General features: G+C 56.8%; 1 protein-coding gene across 2 annotated transcripts in view; it reads right to left on the bottom strand.

The window, feature by feature from the left end:
* GDPD5 (glycerophosphodiester phosphodiesterase domain containing 5) overlaps positions 1–6,385 on the bottom strand; it is a 90,987-nt gene that overhangs the window by 36,548 nt on the left and 48,054 nt on the right. The gene's annotated exons all lie outside the window — the stretch shown is intronic.

Below are 6,385 nucleotides of genomic sequence, written 5' to 3'. Positions count from 1 at the left end.
GGATTAAAATCCCCCCCCCAGCCAGCTCCTGACAGTGTAAGAGGCTGGATTTATCTTTCTGGCTACAGAGAGCTGGGCAATTAGGCCTCTGCCCTCACTTCTGCCTGGGAGCACTCAGAATGGCTCATTAGGCAGGAGAATGAAACCCGGCTCAGCCTGGAGCACCCACTCCCTCCAGACCATCCCGGGGGTTGCATCCGCCAGTGAGGAGACCGGAGAGCAAGAGCTGGGGGCCCTTCGGAGGGATTATCCCTACGCCCGGCAGAGGGCGCTGCCGAGGCCACAGGGTGGTGCGTGGCCACAGCCTCTTGCGGATGCCCATCACCTCCCACCCCATCCATGCTCCCTAGGGACTCAAGGTGGTCACGGAGGTCATGAACAAGAGCTTAATTGTCTCCCCTGGAGTGCGGCATGACTACGCCAGGCACCCCTTCAGTGTGGTTTAGGGAGGGGGCCCGGTGTGTGAGGTGGGGGGTGGGGTGGTTCCCGAAGGCCAGAGACAGCCTGGCTTTAATTACAGCGATAAATCCTCAGTTCCCTGTACTGCAACAGCCTCTGCCAGCCTCTCCTCTCTCTCTCTCATGGATGCAATAATATCATCGCCCATTTTCTTATCCTCATGGCAACCCTGGAAGGTTTACAGGATTAAATGGGTCTTATCATCTCCAGTTTAGGCCTGGGAGAGCTGAAGCTCAGAGGGCTCCTTTCTGACCTGCTGAGTCCCTCTCCCCCAAAGCACTGGAGAAGGGAACAGCCATCCCTTTAAAAGTTTGTAGGGAGGACACGTTTTCCCCTATTGGAACAGTGGTCTGTCCTGTTCAGGTATCTGTTATCTAACTGGACCCGTGGGGCATGGGTTTGTACCTCCACCTAATTCACAAGCAAGCTGAGGCCCAGAAGGGGTCTGCCTTTGACTCAGGTCACTCACTCTGTCGCTGGAGAACGCAGGGTAGAGTTCAGGCTGCAGCCCCTTAGCCAGGTGCATCTGGCTGACTCTAATCACACCCCTGAGCCCATTCCCAAGGCTGCTTCCTCCAGGGAGCCCACCTTGATTCCTGAGTGAGAGCCATTCTTCCTCGCCCTGTATGCCTGTCAGAAGCCCACAGGGTGTAACAGGACAGGAAGGCATGGAGCTGGGAAACTCACCCCCTCCTCCTACCTACTGGCAGAGCCTGACCCCAGCCCCAAGGGTGGCCTGGGAGGTCCCTTGGCTGGGTTAGCACTGGTCCCTGCCAGCCACAGCCAGGGGCACTGGAATGCATTGTATACCTGCACTCTCCAGACCACCCAAGTGCTCCTTGGGGTGCTCACTCGGGACTCATCGGGGATCTAGCTTGCCCACCCTAACTGGTTTCCTCACTTGCTCTTCAACTCACCTGCTCGGTCATCCTCCCCCTCCGTGCCCAAGGCCCTCCTCTGAGAAATAGTCACCACTCACCTGGGCGGCCCAGGGCCCTGGGTGCTGCTGCGGGAGTCCAGGGGAAGGGGAGTGGGGTGGGGGAACGAGGCCTGACTCCTTTGTTTGAAGTGGAGACTTCTTAGAGGAAGAGACATTTGCGATGAGCTTTGAGGGACAGAGACCAGGGAGAAGGCATTCCAGGCAAGGGGGACAGTGGAGCAGATGGCAATACTGGAGGGGGTGAGGTAGGCTACCTGGGTGTGCAGGTGAGAGGGGGCCGATGGATTCCCCCACAGAAGGTGTCTTCCTGCCATGGTGGGAGGGGCTCCCATTGGAAGAGGTAGGCAGTGGCAGGCCCAGGGAAGGGGATTTATTTTATCTGTGTTCTTCCTCCACTATACTATTCCTGGACTCCACCAAGACCACGACCCCTCTCATGCACCCCTGGGCATAGCATGGACTCCTGACCCCAGGAACGACCTCATCCAGCCAGGTAGAAATCATGGGATGACGGGAGGCATCATCAAAACTCTTTTTTGCAGCCAGTCAGCTGATGATACTGTAGGTGTCTCTAGAATCCCTCCCTTAGCTGCTGCTTTGTGGACCCCTCCCCCTAGTTGAGGCCTCAAGCCTTCTCTCTGGCTCCCTGCCCTCCCCACCTCCACTCAAGGTCCCTCAGCACTTTCTCCATGATGGAACCAGAGTGGTCCTTGCACAGTCTGAGTCCGACTGGGCCCCCACCTCCCAGGATGGAGTGCAGGCTCAGGTCCCCTTGGCCACGCGCCTCTCCTCCTCACATCGAGAGCTACACTATGCGAAATCGCTTTCAGTTCCCAAACACAAGACACTCAGCTGCAGTAACACGCAGCTGTCCTGCCTTCCCCACGCTGGCACGACATGACAGCTGACTCTTTCTGACACCAGCTCAGACAAGCTTTCCTGCCCAGGATGTCCCTGGGCCTTGGCAGTGATCACCCTGGGTGGTCTGGACGTCACTTGTGGTCTGCTCCCCACCCACCCGGGAGCCCTTCGGGGGAGGGGAGGCACCAGGTTTGATATACTCAGGGCAGGTGTCAGGACAGGTTCGTTGATTGACCAATGCATCCCAGACAAGACTGTTTGGAGTGAACAGGGGAGAAGGCACAGGACTGGGGCAGCAAGCAGGGGCAGTGCAAGCCGTGCCCTCAACTCCTGGGCTTGAATAAATCACTTCCTCTTCCTGGAGCCCCATCCATACAATGGAGGACGTCAGAAAAGCTTGGAACACCCTTGAAAAGGCAAATGTAGAAGTGCAAGAGCGTCGACTGTCACTGTCTATCTCCTTCAATGTCTCAGACAGAAGTTCCTCCAGGCCTCTGACCTATATCCCTCTTGCGACAGTGAATCTGGTCTTGACACTGTGCTGCCTCCCGAGGATGCAGAGTCTTCAGGGGGCCCTGTGGGGATGGCTTGAGAACCGTCTTCTGTCCTATCCCGTCCTTAATTGGCAATATTAGAGTAATGAGTCACAGACAACAACCAATTAATTACCCCAGTTATAAAAAGCTTCTGTTTCCCCTTCCTAGCTGTCGAGTGAGCTGGCCCCCTGCTGCCAGGCTCCTCCACTCCCTCGGTGTTGGCAGGAGGGAGAAGATGTCATTTCACCTCTCTGGTCCTCAGTTTCCTGTTTGCTTATTTGTCAAGTGTGTGTCCTGGGGGGAGGGTTGGAGGAGGTGGGAATGTGGAAGAGGGGCAGGAAGGAAGAACAGCCTGGATGGAGACGAGGGGCAGCCTTCCCAGGCTCCCAGCCCCGCTCCTCCATCTCCAGGATCTATCCCAATATTGCAGGGTCAGCTCTTAACCAGGGAAGCACTGAAGGTGCCCACTCTGGCATTCAAGCCACTTTTCAACTTGTCCCAAATGCTCCTGGTCCTGTGATCTTTCTCCCTCCAGGCAACCTCCCAAGTCCTCTCCATTCCCTTTTTCTCCTTGAGGGAGGAAAGGAACAGGCCGAGCTGACTCCATCTTGAAAAAGAAGGAAACTCCACCTTGCACTTTCAATGAGCATTGGACCATGTGCCTGGGAGCCATGGTTATAACATGCCCATGGCCGAACTGGCCCCCCAGACTGTTAAACACCAGATTCCATACCGAGATTTCCTGTCGCCAAAAAGAATGTAATAATCCCCTATGTAGTCAATCACCTTTGTAATCTTTTTGGCACCCACTGGTGTAGGCTCCAATGTATAATCAGCTGACCCTTCTGATTATGAATCATGGCTGTAACCTGATTGCATCTCCCTTTAACACTTTCCAAGCTAGGTTTAAGGAATTTGGGGATGTGGGCTTGAGCAGTACACTTAAAGGTATATAAGGTTTTCAACAAAAGTTGGTTGGGGTCCCTGGCTAAAGAGGAAACTCTGCCTCGGACCCGCCGGTGTAATAAACTGCACTCCACTATCCACGATGTTCTTCTGAGTGAGTTTGTTTCCCGGAGCGTTTGGCTATAATATTCTTGCAAGCTCTCCTTTAAACACACCCAGACTCAAAACATGCCTGTCTTCCTGGCAGCCTCCAACTTCTTGAGACTCTTGCTGCAAATCTATCATGGACTCCAGGTGGGACAGGGCTTCAAGCCTTGATTTCTCCATCCATAATCAGGGCACAACAATTAAACATGCCCCACGGGGTGTTTGCCATGCCCCACAATCAACAGGGCTGTGCCTGTAAGAAGTCATCCGCTCCCTGCACACAACACGTGCTCGACAAACATTAACTGTTACTCTCACACTTCATTCCCAGCCTGAGGACGAAGGCTTCTGTGACTCACCACGTGTCTGTCACCTCGTCTCACAGATGAGGCCCGAGAGGTCCAGCTCCACCAAGGAACCTGACCCTAGGTTTCCCTGACTTGGAGACACAAGAGGCTCCCCCAAGAGGTCCTGAGGGGGAAACAGGGGTGGGGGTGGTAAGGGGTGCCCAAAGGAGGAGGGGAAGGTGGAGATGAGGCCCGAAGCTGGACCCCCTTCCCCTGGCCGAGGCCTCTCCTCCACCCCCTAGACCCCTGGGGTTCTCCTTCACCCCCTAGCCTGCACTCCCAGGGCTCACTCTGGGCCTCCAGCTGTTCAACAACACTTAGGTTACAGCTTCTCTGCACCAGCCTGACTCTGAGACACTGGTCCTTCAACTGCATCAGGCCAGGAACCCATCACAGTCCTGGGGAGGGGCTGGGGAGAAGAGAGAAGAGAGTGGGCTGAGGAGGGAACCCAGGAAGTGGGCGGGGAAGCAGGAGCTGACTGGGGAGGGGTCGGGTGGATGGGGAGGCTCTGGTTGCCTGAGGTGAACCCAGCCCTTTTTGCAGAGGCCCTGCTACCTGGAGCTGCTGCAAACCCTCTCCCCTCTCGCCACCAAGCTGGCTCCTGGCCTGCAGCCTCCTGCCATTGCCCCATACCTGGCACCCAGGCCTTGGCATCTAGGGAACCTACACCGTTTGGGCCCCCAGTCAGCTCAAAACTGGCCTCACCCACCACTTCCCCCAGTCTGGGCCCTGTGCTGGCCCCAGCCAAGACCCATCATTTCCTGACTCCACACAGCCTGTGACTGGCTGGCCCTGGGCCCACCAAGAGGTGTGAGGTGCCCCAGGAGAGCAGCTTCCTCCAGTGTCTGATGGCCAAGCGCTTCCTTCTTAGGAGGCCAGCCATCCTTCTCCCTTCCTCAGCCTCAGCTGTCTTCCCACCCCACCCCAGCCCTACCGAGAGTGCTCGACCCACACCATGCAGACCAGATCTGAGCTCTGCCCCTCACCAGCTCTGCAACCTTGGCCTGGTCACATTGTCCCTGGCTGTTGCCCCAGGTGGGAAGTGGTAGCAATGACATCTAGCTCACGGGCTTGGGAGCAACAGGGGTGGCTGCATGGCCAAGCTCAGCTTAGCACCCGGCAGACAGACAGACACACCTGGGTGCCAGCGGACTCTGAGCTCCTGCCTTCCTGACATGTGGAGCCCCTGCTGTCTTCTGTCCACTGTCTCAGGAAGAACAGAGCTCGGAGCAAAGCAGAGAAGACAGCCAGGCTGCCCTGGGCAGGGCCCTCCTCTCCCTTGCCTCAGTTGCGCGTACTGTCTCCTGTGTGCCTGAGTGGGGACATGGCAGTGAATCAGGCCAGGTGCCCACAAGGTGGTACCTGCTTCTCACCATTTGAGGGTGATGAGCCCAGGTTCCTGGGTCAGTCTAGCACTCTGTCCCCTCGTCCCTACCATCACAGGCAGGGAAGGAAGGCAGACAGGCAGACAAGCTTCTCAAACCTCCACATGCAAATAGCCCAGCGATACTTGGCCTCTGACCTCCGCCCCTGGTCACTACAGCCTGTTTTGGGACTGGCTGATTTTGGAGGCTGGCCTCTTTGTTCAGACAAGCAGGAGGGAGGAGAAAGTTGTTTTTCAGGCAGCAAAGCTCTTAGATAAACACCATTTATCTCTCTCTCTGTTCCCTCCTGAAGGAATTGGGTTCCTTCAGAGAAGAAACTAGATCCACTGGCTGACAGCGTCCCAGAGATGGAAATGCAGTGTGGGGTCTGGCTTGGGGAGCCGGACACTGAAGGAGGCTTTCTGTATCCGGCTGAGCACCTGCTGCCAGCCCTGGCAGGCGTGTGTGGCTCAGGTGACTGGGCCCTGGTGCCAGGCCATGGCCCTGCCAGCTCCCAGGCTCCTGATGGCCTGGCCCAGCTCCCCACCCTCCCCTCTGGCCACCTGCCTACTTGCCTGCCCGTCGGGATCCGCCAGGAAGCTGGGAACTTCTGCTCACTTAGCGGGGACCCCTCCCTCTTGGAGCAGCCCACCCTGCCCAGGGCTCCACGAGCAACCCAGCACCCACACCGCCAAGGGGGCATCAACAACTAGCTACACCCATGACAGGATGGCCTACTGCCTTGCCCACCTAGTCAGGTAGATTTGGGAATTTCCACAGGCCCACCTCACAGAAGGAGAAACTGAAACCAGAAGGCCACACTTC

The sequence above is a fragment of the Bison bison genome, unplaced genomic scaffold, assembly GCF_000754665.1.
Source record: "Bison bison bison isolate TAMUID 2011002044 unplaced genomic scaffold, Bison_UMD1.0 scf7180017864251, whole genome shotgun sequence".
In the NCBI taxonomy this organism is placed as follows: domain Eukaryota; kingdom Metazoa; phylum Chordata; class Mammalia; order Artiodactyla; family Bovidae; genus Bison; species Bison bison.
This window is presented reverse-complemented; position numbering and strand designations above follow the sequence as displayed.